The sequence below is a fragment of the Ornithorhynchus anatinus genome, chromosome 1 (genome assembly GCF_004115215.2).
Source record: "Ornithorhynchus anatinus isolate Pmale09 chromosome 1, mOrnAna1.pri.v4, whole genome shotgun sequence".
NCBI classification, from domain to species: domain Eukaryota; kingdom Metazoa; phylum Chordata; class Mammalia; order Monotremata; family Ornithorhynchidae; genus Ornithorhynchus; species Ornithorhynchus anatinus.
Genome location: NC_041728.1, coordinates 67313107 through 67326257, shown reverse-complemented (window position 1 = coordinate 67326257; position 13151 = coordinate 67313107). Strand labels below are relative to the sequence as shown.

The window sequence follows — 13151 nt, the reverse complement described above, 5'->3', positions numbered from 1 at the left end:
TCCTCTCCACTCGCACACTCACCGCCACATTGGCCAGGATTTGCCTCACGCTGGACTGCTTCAATGGCCTTCTTGTCACAGAAGTCTCTCTTCTTTGGGCTCTGTTATTCCTCAAGCAGCGTGATTCATCTCTCTCAAGTATCTATCTGGTCAAGGCTCTCTTCTCCTCAAAAGCTCACATCTGCTCTCTATTGCCTTTCCCTCATGTTAAATTAAAACACGTTAAAATCTAAATTAAATTTTAAAAAATGGTTGGACTTCAAGGCCTCCATTTGGCTCCTTTCCACTGAACTACCTTCTTCACCCACTTCCCTCAGCTCTGTCCAGACGACTTACTGTTTCTTGCCTACGATTTTCTTGTCTCTGAGCCAACTGACTCCTTCTCAGTCTTGAATTCCTTCCCTAAATCCTGTGAACGAGTGTTAATGAGCACTAGTGAGTATCTGAAAGAACACCATCCCTACCCTCAAGGTGATTCCAATCTAACAAAGGAGACAGATGGAATTAATCATTAGGAGAAAAAAAAATTACAGAATGGAGAGATGGGTAGGTTAGTAATTAACTAGTATAGTGCTTTGCACACAGTAAGCGCTCAATAAATATGATTGAATGAATGAATGATTAAGTGCTTAAACAATAGAATATACAGACTAAGCAGTCCACATAAATTATGGGATGGGGGTTTCTATTCCATGAGTACTGAGGTGTTATTTGAAAGTATAGGACCTGGGGGAAAATAATCAGTTGGGGAACCCTGTCAATCAACCAATAGTATTATTGCACATTATTATTATTATAAATAGAAATAATAATGGTATTTGTTAAGTGTTTACTGTGTGTGCCAGGCACTGTACTCAGCCCCGGGGTGGATACAAGCAAATTGGGTTGGACATGGTCCCTGTCCCACATGAAGCTCAGGGCCTTAATCCCCATTTTACAGATGAGAGAACTGAGGCACAGAGAAATGAAGGGACTTACACAAGATCACACAGCAGACGAGCGGTGGAATCAGGATTTGAACCAATGATCTTCTAATGCCAAGGCCCATGTGCTATCCACTCACTTGAAAGAATACAATCCCTACCCCCATGTTGCTTCCGATCTAACTAGGGAGACATGGAATTTTCCACTAGAAGAAAAAAGAGAGTGGAGATACCGGTAGTTTAATGATAAGTGCTTAAAATAGCAAAGTATGTAAAATAAGCCGTCCACATGCCCTATGGGGAGATTTCAGGGGCATGAGTGCTGAGGTGTTCGTTGAGAGGATAGGAGATTGTGGGGGAAAAATGAATTGGCAAAAGTGAATTTCAGGAGAGCTTTGAAGGTGGAAGAACGGAGCCTGGCAGGTTGAGAGCAAATTGATTTTTAGGTGAGGGGAAAGGTTGGAGGAGGGTGAGTGAGAGCAAGGTGCAGTAACACGGTGCACTTGGGAGGGGCAAAGAGTGCGAGCTAGGGTGAAGCGTGTAAAGAAAGCAAGTGTTTAGGAAGGAAAGACTTGATGGAGGGCTTTGAAGCTGTGGAGAGGAGAGAAGCTGGACACCAGAGAAGAGAATGATAGAGAAATCTTGCCAGGATTTAATGTGCAACTGAACTGGGAGCTGACTGTTTGGCTGGAGAAGAAGGGTAGGCGCCAGGAATTCTTCAAAGCACATCTAAAAGGCTGCCTTCCTCATGAATTCTTGAGAAACCCACGGCAACCTAATGGAAAGAGCACGGGGCTAGGAATCAGAAGACCTGGGTTCTAATTCCAGCTCTGCCAATTCCTTGCTATTGATCTTGGGCAAGTGACTTCTCTGGGCCTCAGTTTCCTCAGTTGTAAAATAGGGGATTCAGTATCTGTTCTCCCTCCTACTTAGACTGTGAGCCCCATACAGGGCAGGGACTGGGTCTGACGTGAACAACTTGTATCTACCCCAGTGCTTAAAACAGCACTGACTCATACTAAGTGCTTAACAAATGCCATAAAAAAGAAAAGCCTTCCTGGATTAACTTCCTGGATTAATCCTGACATGGGGATTATTACAAATAAGCCATTCAGCCAGCTTGTTGTGGGCAGGGAATGTGACTGTTAATTATGTTGTACTCTCCCATACAGGAAGCGCTCAGTAAATATGATTAAATGAATGCAGTTCTAGCAGTAGCCACTGACCCGGGAGCCCTGCCCATCTGGAGGAGGAGGCAAGTTGCTGTCGAAGGGAGGGAGAGGGCCATAGAAATTCTGGCTGCTTCTCTTTCTCTGCTTCTACTGGTCAGGTGGCTATGAGAGAGGAAGGCCATCAGGCTGTGTACTTTGAGGATGATGATAATGATGATTATCGTATTTGTTACACTCATACTATGTGCTAGGCACTATACTGAGAGCTGGAGTGGATGCGGGCAAATCTTATAGGACACAGTCTGAGTCCCACATGGGGTTCACAGTCTTAATCCCCTTTTTTGCAGATGAGGTACCTGAGGCATGGAGAAGTGAAGTGACTTGCCCAAGGTCACAGAGCAGACAAGTGGCGAGGGTTCTCCTGGTCCTCTGACTCTCAGGCCTGTGCTCTTTCCACTAGGCCACACTGCTTCACAGCTGCTTTGCAACTTTATAAAAGATGGCTTGTGTAAGAATGCATAATGGCTTAAATCACACATCCTCAGGAATGAGTTTGAGACGGATGTCAACTGGTCTGATTTCTAAGGAGCGCTCTGCCTTTCCAAAGAAGAAGCTATCCTGATCCGAGCTCCTTCAAAAACGTTCAGACCATGTTTCCCCACTCCTCAAGAAACTCCCGGGGTTGCCCATCCACCTCCGTATCAAACACAAACTCCTCACCATCGTCTTAAAAGCACTTAATCCCCTTGCCCCCTCCTACCTCACCTTGCCACTCTCCTACTACAACCCAGCCCGCACGCTTCGCTCCTCTAATGCCAACCTTCTCACTGTACCTAGATCTCATCTATGTCACTGTCGACCTCTCACCTACCTTCCACTTCTGGCCTGGAATGCCCTCCCTCTTCTAATCTGACAGATAATTGCTCTCCCCAATTTAAAAGCCTTTTTGAAGGCACATCTCCTCCAAGAAGCCTTCCCTGACTAAGCCCTTCTCTCCTCTTCTCCCACTCCCTTCTGCACCGCTCTTACTTGTTCCTTCACTTATCCTCCCTTCCACCTCCTCAGCACATATGTATAGATCTGATATTTATTTATTCATTTATTTATTTATCTATCTATCTATCTATCTATCTATCTATCTATTTATTTATTTATTTATTTATTTATTCATTCATCCATTCATCATTCATTCATGTTAATGTCTGTCTCCCCCTCTAGACTGTGAGCTTGTTGTGGGCAGGAATGTGTCTGTGAGCCTCACGTGGGACAACCTGATTACCCTGTATCTACCCCAGTGCTTAGAACAGTGCTCTGCACATAGTAAGCGCTGTACAAATACCGAGATTATTATTATAATTGTTGTATTGTACTCTATGCAATATACGCTACTGCTTAGAACAGTGCTCTGCACATAGTAAGCGCTTTACAAATACCGAGATTATTATTATAATTGTTGTATTGTACTCTATGCAATATACGCTATTGTACTGTTATATTTGCACCCAGTAAACGCTCAATAAATACAATCGAATGAATGACTGAAAGTCACTTCACTTTGCTGTGCCTCAGTTGCCTGCTCTGTAAAAAGGGGATTAAGAGGAGGGGACGTGAACCGTGACCAACCCGATTAGCATGTATCTACCCAAGTGCTTAGTATAGTGCCTGATACATAATAAGCGCATAACAAATACCATAAAAAAATCTCAGGCCTTTGCTCTTTCTAGTAGGCCATGATGCGTCTCATGGGGAAAGAAACCCAACTCCATTCTGACACACATATTTGTCTGGCGGAGTAATTCAGAGTTGTTGAGGTAGCATCCAGTGCAATTACCAGTTCACTAAGAATGCCTAGAAACCATCGGCTTAATTGGCTTAGCCAAGTGTCTATGTGTAAAAAGATCAATACCCATTAATTCCTCTTGTGAGTAGTACAAATTCAGTACATTCATGTCTTGGTGATTTGCTTTCTATTTTTAAACAATACATCCACTTACATTTCTTTGCATGTATAACAGTCTTATTGTTACTGAATCCCTTTTCAGGACATAAATTTCATGTGTTTTCCATCGGAGAATTCAGAACTTGCTATGAGGCTGGAAGGATTCCGCTGTAAGAAAACACCCTTGTAGTAAAATTTGAAGGGATCACTTCTATAGAGTGACAGCTTTTGCTTTCTTGATGAGTTAGGAGGATAATTAGAATAATGAGGGATAGCTTTTTAGGAATAGGCTTCAAGAGTTTATAATGTGGAGAGGAAAAATACAAATTGGGAAGATGTAGATGGGAAGCAGCATGGACTGTGTCCAACATGATAAACTTGTATTTACCCCGTGGCTTAATACAGTGCCTGATGCATTGGAAGTGGAAAGAACAAGGCTCTGGGAATGAGAAGGACCTGGGTTATAGTCCCAGCTCCACCACTTGTCTGCTGTGTGACCTTGGGCAAGTTATTTAACTTCTCTGGACCTCAGTTTCCTTAACTTAACTGGGGATTCAATGCGTGGTATCCTACCTTCTTAGGCTGTGAGCTCCATGGGGGACAGGGACCATGTCTGACCTAGTTAACTTCTATTTAGAACAGTTTTTGACACATAGTAATAATAACCATAATAATAATAATGATATTGAAGTGCTTTCTATGTGCCTGGCACATCATTAAGCATTAATAATAATAGTAATAGTATTTGTTAAGCACTTACTATGTGCCAAGCACCGTTCTAAGTGCTGGGGTAGGTACAAGGTAATCAGGTTGTCCCACGTGGGGGTCATAGCCTTAATCCCTATTTTACAAGTGAGGTAAATGAGGCACAGAGAAGTGAAGTGATTTGCCCAAGGTCACACAGCAGACAAGTGGCAGAGCTGCAATTAGAACCCATGACCGTCTGCCTCCTAGGCCCATGCTCCATCCACTACACCATGGGGTGGGCTGTCAGTTGAAAATTATTTTCGAATAGTGGGAGCAGGAGGAAGAAGAACAGAACGGGAAAAGTTTCAGGATGAAAATAGCTGAAAAAAGTCAGATGAAGTATTGGTCCATTTCTAAATAACAGATGAGGGAATATTAGACGGTATGCCCTAACTAACGTGTCTTCCACCTTCTGCCAGTTGCAGTGGGAGCTCCAAACCCCATCTCTCCACTCCCTCAAAGTCTGAACCTTTGGTCCAGAAATTAGCTGGTAGCGGAGATTTGGGGAAGAAACCTGACTCAGCTCTCTCATTCACCCCACACATCCAATCTGTCACCAACACCTGCCGGTCTCACCTTTATAATATCGCCAAGATCCGCCCTTTCCTCTCCACCCAAATGGCTATTTTACTGTTACAGGCTCTCATAATATCCCGGCTGGATTATTGTATCAGCCTTCTCTCTGATCTCCCTTCCTCCCGTCTCTCCCCACTCTAGTCTATTCTTCACTCCGCTGCCTGGCGCCTCTTCCTGCAGAAACTCTCTGGGCATGTCACTCCTCTCCTTAAAAACCTCCAGTGGTTGCCCATCGACCTCCGCACAAAACAAAAACTCCTCACTCTAGGCTTCAAGGCTCTCCATCCCCTTGCCCCCTCCTACCTCTCCTCCCTTCTCTCTTTCCACTGCCCATCCCGCATGCTCTGCTCCTCTGCCGCCCACCTCTTCACCGTCCCCCGTTCTCGCCTATCCCGCCGTCGACCCCTGGGCCACGTCCTCCCGCTGTCCTGGAACGCCCTCCCTCCTCACCTCCGCCAAACTGACTCTCTTCCCCTCTTCAAAACCCTACTGAGAGCTCACCTCCTCCAAGAGGTCTTCCCAGACTGAGCTTTCCCTTTTCCCTCTGCTCCCTCTGCTGCCTCTCTGCACCCCCCCTTCACCTCCCCTCCGCTAAGCCCCCTTTTCCCCCTTTCCCTCTGCTCCTCCCCCTCTCCTTTCCCCTCCTTTTGGCACTGTATTCATCCGCTCATTTGTATATATTTTTATTACCCTATTTATTTTGTTAATGAGATGTCCATCCCCTTGATTCTATTTATTGCTAATGTTTTTGTCTGTCTGCCTCCCCCGATTAGACTGTAAGCCGTCAATGGGCAGGGATTGTCTCTATCTGTTGCTGAATTGTACAGTCCAAGAACTTAGTACAGTGCTGTGCACATAGTAAGCGCTCAATAGATACTATTGAATGAATGAATGAATAAATGAATGAAACCCAGAACTGTGCCTTCAGAGGATTAGAGCAGGACTGCCCCTCTGAGGAATGTCTTGTGGATCATTTCCTTTTCTTACCTTCACCTCTTGCACTGGGAATCTTTTCTGCACGCTCATATTGTCTATGACTTGAGTATAATGAACTTATCTTTTCTAAATGTCTGCCCTCTCCAGCTGAGATTGTGAGACTCTTTGTGGGGCAGGGACCGTGTCTGAATTCATTCATTTTTTATTTATTTATTCCAGCACTAGGCTGTTAAGTTCCTTGTGGGCTGGGAACTCTTGTACTGTACTCATCCAAGTGCTCAGTACAGAGCTCTGCACACAATAAGTGCTCAATAAATAGCATCGATTTAATTGATTGAATACAGTGCTCGGTACGACAGGCATTCAGTAAATATCATTATTACTACTCAGTACTTTAATAATCACCCCAGCCCCACAACACATATATATCTTTCCCTTATAAAAATTTTATTTTAATGTCTTTCTCCTATTGTAGATGTAAGCTCCTCGAGGGCAGCGATTATTACTTCTACCAACTCTTTTGTATTTTCTCAAGCGCTTAGTACAGTACTCTGCACATAGTAAAATGCTCAGTATTGCTATTATTACTGTATCCCAGTTGCAAACTCTTCTCTAGCTGTAGACTTAATAATAATGTTGGTATTTGTTAAGCGCTGATTATGTGCAGAGCACTGTTCTAAGCACTGGAGTAGATACAGGATAATCAGGTTGCCCCACATGAGGCTCACAGTTAATCTTCATTTTACAGATGAGGTAACTGAGGCACAGAGAAGTTAAGTGACTTGCCCACGGTCACCCAGCTGCCAAGTGGCAGAGCCAGGATTCGAATCCATGACCTCTGACTCCCAAGCCCGGGCTCTTTCCACCGAGCCATGCTGTTACCGTTATTTTAATTCGGAGGCTTATTTCTTTTCAAGTTTTCCTTGGCTTGCTCTTTGTCAACTCTCTGTCTCTCATCCAGATCTCAATGAGAGAAAGATTATCATCTTTCTCATTGTTACTGATGAAAAATTACCAGCCTTATTCTCCTCTTGCTTTCGTGAAAGCATTTAATACACAGCAACTGTACCTGAACACAATCAATACTCAACCCGTTGCCGACACGCCTTGTACTAATGGGGGGAAAACGTGATTTTACTTTTCCAATTTAGTGATCAACTGTTAAATATCTGGGAGTGATTTTCGATCACTGAAATTACATCCACATCCCGGGCCATTATGAATCTTGATTTTAGCCGCTTCTTTGCTGGGAAATGCTATTTCTAGTCTGTTCGCCACATATGGTAATGAATGCAGCAGCGTATTTTGCTAAAAGCTCTCTTCAGAAAAATCCAAGCTTTGGATGTAATCCTTTGACTTCAAATTTACTCCCTTGTTTAGTGGGGAGTATTTGAGGATACTGGCCTGCCCCTTCTATCCCACGTGAATACATAAGCAGAGCTAAGCATCTTCGCCTAGCATGTCATATGATAACTAAATTTATTCCAACTTTTGGAAGCTGAGCTAGCTACATGGCGCAACCACGAGCAGCATGAGAAGCAGCGTGGCCGAGTGGACAGAGCAAGGCGCTGGGAGTCAGAAGGGCCTGGATTCTAATCCCGGCTCTGCCACTGGTCTTCTATGTGACCTTGGGTAAGTCACTTCCCTTGCCTGTGCCTCAGTTCTCTCATCTGTAACATGGGGATTGACTGTGAGCCCCATGTGGGACGCGGATTGCGTCCAACACGTTTACCTTGAATCTACCGTAGCTCTTAGAACAGTACCTGGCACAGAGTAAGCACTTGACAGGTACCATAAACCCCCCTGCAAAAAAAGGACCCTCCAAGTCAATCAAACCCTTGCTTCAGTAGTTGAAGGTTGGCTGCAAAATAACCAGTTGCCGTGGATAATGTGTAAAAAGGTCACCTCCTCCAAGAGGCCTTCCCAGACTGAGCTCCCCTTTTTCCCTCTGCTCCCTCTGCTGCCTCTCTACTCCCCTTTCACCTCCTCTCAGCTAAGCCCCTTTTTCCCCCCCTTTCCCTCTGCTCCTCCCCCTCTCCCTTCCCCTCCCCTCAGCACTGTACTCGTCCGCTCATTTGCATATATTTATTTTGTTAATGAGATGTACATCCCCTTGATTCTATTTATTGCTATTGTTTTAATGAGATGTCCATCCTCTTGATTCTATTTATTGCTATTGTTTTTGTCCGTCTCCCCCGATTAGACTGTAAGCCCGTCAATGGGCAGGGACTGTCTCTATCTGTTGCCGATTTATACATTCCAAGCGCTTAGTACAGTGCTCTGCACATAGTAAGCGCTCAATAAATACTATTGAATGAATGAATGAATGAATGAAAAAGAGAGTGAATTTTCCTCCCAACCTTTGCTGCATCACTGACCCTTTGCTTCTTTGAAACCTCTTGCAGAAGATAAGGCAAGAGCTGGTTTTAGGAACAAATATGTAGCCTGGTACCTCTCAGGATGGCACCTGGAGAATTTCCAGTCCTCCACCAGGCTCGGCTACGGGAGGGAAAGTCTAGCAGAGGCCTACCCGTTCCATTCCTAGCTTGGGCAGTGGCTAGAGAGTGGAAGGTAATCTTCTATAAGTCAAAACTCATTTGTGCCGAGCAGCAGCAGCACGGGAGAGAGTCAAGGGTGGAGACTCAAGTTTACTGTGTGGAAAAAGGCAAAGGTAAACCATATTTATATTTTTATCAAGGAAACTCTAGGGATATACTTACAGAAATGGAGATGGAGAAATGCAGATGGAGGTGGGACGTTCTGGGAGAGATTCATTCAATAGTATTTGTTGAGCGCTTACTATGTGCAGAGCACTGTACTAAGCGCTTGGAATGGACAAATCGGTAACAGATAGAGACGGTCCCTGCCCTTTGACGGGCTTACAGTCTAATCATGTGATTAGAGATGTGTCCGTGGAGTCGCTATGGGCGGGTGACGACATAAGACGAGACAGTGTAGCCTGGGGGCGGAACCCCTCCGTCTCATATAAGTAGGAGCTACAGGCTCCCTGCCATACACACGCACCGAGCACTTATATACATATCTTTACACTCTACTGCTCCCTCCTACCTGTCGTTTTCCCCTCTGAGTTGGTTGTGGGCATGAGTTTGTTGTGCGTCTCTCTTTATTGCTGTATTGTACTTTCCCAAGCGCTTGTACAGTGCTCTGCACACAGTAAGTGCTCAATAAATACAATTGGATGAATTTATATTAGTATTTGTCCGGTAGATTGGAAGCTGGTGAGGGCAAGGATCTTGTCTTTCGAGTCTAATTCACTCTTCCACACGCTTAGTCCACTGCTCTGCCCCAAGAAGGAACTCAATAAATATCATCAATTGAATGTGATTAAGACTCTGGGCTTTATCAAGGGGGTGGTTTGAGTAGCAGAACTTTGGCTCTGGGAAAGTCGTTCTGCTTTCTAAAACTTTCTCTTCTCCCTCTTCCATGTCAAATGGAGAATTCCTGTCCTAATTTGAGCTGAGTGACGTGCCGGGAGACTGCCCAACCTCAGAAATCAACCCTGGATAAAGCAAGAGCAAGAAGGCACAGGGCTCCAAACATTCAGTCACTGCAGTCTCCTGCTCTCTGGAGGTAGTTTGGCCAAGTGGACTTTTCGCCTGGGAGTCGGAAGACCTGAGTTCTAATCCAGACTCTGCCCCTGTCTGCTGCGTGACCTTGTGCAAATCACTTCTCTGTGCCTCAGTTTCTTCATCTGTAAATTGGGGATTAAGAGTGGGAGCCCCAAGTGGAACACGGACTGTGTCCAATCTGAGTACCTTGTAGCTACCCCAGATCTTAGTCCAGTGCCTGACCCATAGTAAGCACTTAACAAATATGATAAAACCAAACCAAAACAAAACAAAAAACCCTGCTGAATGGAAAGAGCACAGGCCTGAGAGTACTGGGGCTTTAATCCCAGCTCTGCCACTTACCTGCTGTGTGATCTTGGGCAAGTCACTTAACTTCTCTGAGCCTCAGTTTCCTTATCTGTAAAATGGGGATACAGTACCTGCTCTCCCTCTTACCAAGACTCTGAGCCCCATGTGGGACTGAAACTTTGTCTTATCCGATTGCATTGTATCTACCCCACTACGTAGTACAGTGCTTGGCAAATAGCAAGAGCTTAACAAATAATCATGTTCATTATTATCCAGGGAAGGAATGAATAATGGTGAGGCAGATTCAGTGGAGAAAGGGAAGAGGATGCCTAACAGACACTGGGGTCCATGATTCCCTTTATTTGGAATTGTGTTTTTTAGAAAGGATTTTCATAATGGAACCCTTGTAAACATGTGGAACTGATGACTTTCTTGCTGTGAATAGTAATGGAGGGTTGGATTCTCTTTTAACCTGTGAGAGCCCATACCTTAGGAAAATTATAGGGTCAGAAATGTGTCTCCCAGGCAGCGCAAAGGAATTGGAAACAAGAGAAAATGCTTGTAGCATCTCTTTGAATTTTTATAACAGGCTTCTCCCAGGGCATTGAGAGCACTTTGTATTTTTTTTAATCATCTCAATCCTCCCAGAGGAAAACAGGGAGCAACTTGGGGCTCTGACAACCTAAGCAGCTACCAGTTTCTGACTCACATCCCAGATGACTGATTTCAACTGTCTATCTCTCCCTTGTTTTTTTTCAAAATTATTCCACTAAAAGAGCAGTCACATTTTAAAAGATGTAATGAGTCATTCTCCCCCATTAAACAGGCCTGTGGTCTGCCTTGGAAGAAATAGACGGGTGGGACTTTTAACTCTATTTTGCAAATAGAACTTCACACTTTCCAAGAACACTACCCTGTGCCACCACAAAGGACTAGTTGATTTGACTGAAGCAAGGAGTGGGAAAATGAGAAGCAGTGAGGCCTACTAGAAAGAGCGTGGGCTTGGGATTTGAAGGACCACTTGTGTGCTGGGTGGCCTTGGGCAAGTCACTTCACTTCCCTGTGCTCAGTTACCTCATCTGTAAAGTGGAGATTAATACTGGGAGCCCCATGTGGAATATGGTTGATACAATCCTGACTAGCTTCTATCTACCCAGTGCTTAGTACAGTGACTGGCACACAGTAAGTGCTTAACAAATGCCATAAAAAAATCTGAAGTATTTATTGATCAATGGGTAATGTACAATTTACAGAGTAGAATACTAACGGTTTGGGTGAACATTTCCAATAGCATTAATAAAGATGATTCTTTTCCTTAAGGATCTTACGGTCCAGGAGGGGAGGCATGTTTATCCCCAAATTGATTACAGGTAGGATGAAACAATAGAGGAGAAAGATATATTCAAAATGCTAAGGGGGTGGGAAGTGGCAGGTGTGAGCAATTAAGGGCTTAAGCGATGCAGAAATGCTGAAATGCGGTTGTGGGAGAGATGACAGATTAAATAGGGAAGGCTTCTTGGAGGAGATGTGATTTCTGAAGGTTTTGTAAGTGGGGAAATCTAATAATAATTTTGGTATTTGTTAAGTGCTTACTATGTGCAGAGCACTGTTCTAAGCGCTGGGGTAGATACAGGGTAATCAGATCGTCCCACGTGAGGCTCACAGTTAATCCCCATTTTACAGATGAGGTAACTGAGACACAGAGAAGTCAAGTGACTTGCCTAAGGTCACATCTGTGATCTGCTGGATGTGCAGGGAGGAGGAGTTCCAGACACAGCAAAAAGTCAGCAACAAGAGAGATGAGAACCAGGCACAGTGAGAAAAACTAACTTGAGGGGAATGGAATGTGCCAACTGGGATATAGTTGGAGAAGAGTGAGGATATGTAGAGGCAAGAGAGTTGATTGATTGCCTTAAAGCAGGAATTTCAGTTAGAAGCAGAGATAGATGGACAACCCCTGGAGGTTCTTGAGGAGTGGGAGATGATGCCGGGTGATGTTTTAGAAAAATCATCTGGACAGCAGAGCGCCGTATAGACTGGAGAGCAGAGAGTCAGGTTACAGGGAAGGCAACTGATGAATTAATAATAATGTTGGTATTTATTAAGCGCTTACCATGAGCAGAGCATTGTTCTAAGTGCTGGGGTAGATACAGGGTAATCAGGTTGTCCCACCCGCGGCTCACAGTCTTAATCCCCATTTTACAGATGAGGTAACTGAGACACAGAGAAGTTAAGTGACTCGCCCACAGTCACACAGCTGACAAGTGGCGGAGCCTGGATTCGAACCCGTGACCGCTGACTCCCAAGCCCGGGCTCTTTCCACTGAGCTATGTTAGGATAAGTACCTAGTCTGGAGCGGTGGGAGATTGGACAGAGAGGAAAGGGAAGATTCTGGATTTGTGGGGGAAGAACCAACAGGATTTGGTGACGGAACATGAGGGTCGTGATAATAACGACAATAACGATGGTATTTGTTAAGCGCTTACTATACGTCAAGATCTGTTTTACGCACTGGGATAGAAACCACCTAATCAAATTGGACAGAGTTCCTGTCCCACATGGGGCTCACAGTCTTAATCCCCATTTCACAGATGAGGTCACTGAGGCACAGAGAAGTGAAGTGACTTGTCCGAGGTCAAACAGCAGACAAGTGGCCGAGCCAGGATTAGAATTCAGGTCCTTCGGATTCCCAGGCCTATGCTCTATCCACTAGGCCATACTGCTTCATGAATAATGCCAAGGTTAAAGGATTGAGAGAGGGTTGTACTGTCAACTGCAATGGGAAATTTAGATGAAGAGGATTTGGGAGGGAAGATGAAGAGTTCACATCTTGGCATTTTGAGCTTTAAGAAGTAACGGGTCGTCCCTGTGGAGATATTCAGCAAGGAAAAGGAAGTAGGATAGCTGGGGAAATTGGGTAAAATAGCTTATCTGTTTATACATAACCTTTCTTTTGTTCAAAGAGTTGCTGGGAAATAAG

General features: G+C 44.5%; 1 protein-coding gene and 1 non-coding gene across 4 annotated transcripts in view; both read left to right on the top strand.

Moving 5' to 3' along the window:
• The window catches only part of TMEM178A (transmembrane protein 178A), a 67755-nt gene that overhangs the window by 17460 nt on the left and 37144 nt on the right, over window positions 1-13151 (top strand). Inside the window, exon 1 of one of the 3 annotated variants that reach the window (XM_007667722.3) lies at window positions 9728-9884. The exons of the other annotated variants lie outside the window; for them this stretch is intronic. The gene's annotated coding sequence lies outside the window, so the exon portion shown is untranslated. Of the gene's footprint in view, window positions 1-9727; window positions 9885-13151 lie in introns of those variants that run through there. 3 annotated transcript variants of the gene reach the window in all.
• On the top strand, window positions 8743-8880 carry LOC114816235. Its single transcript, XR_003764000.1, has one exon. It is a non-coding gene; the product is annotated as a small nucleolar RNA SNORA7 (small nucleolar RNA).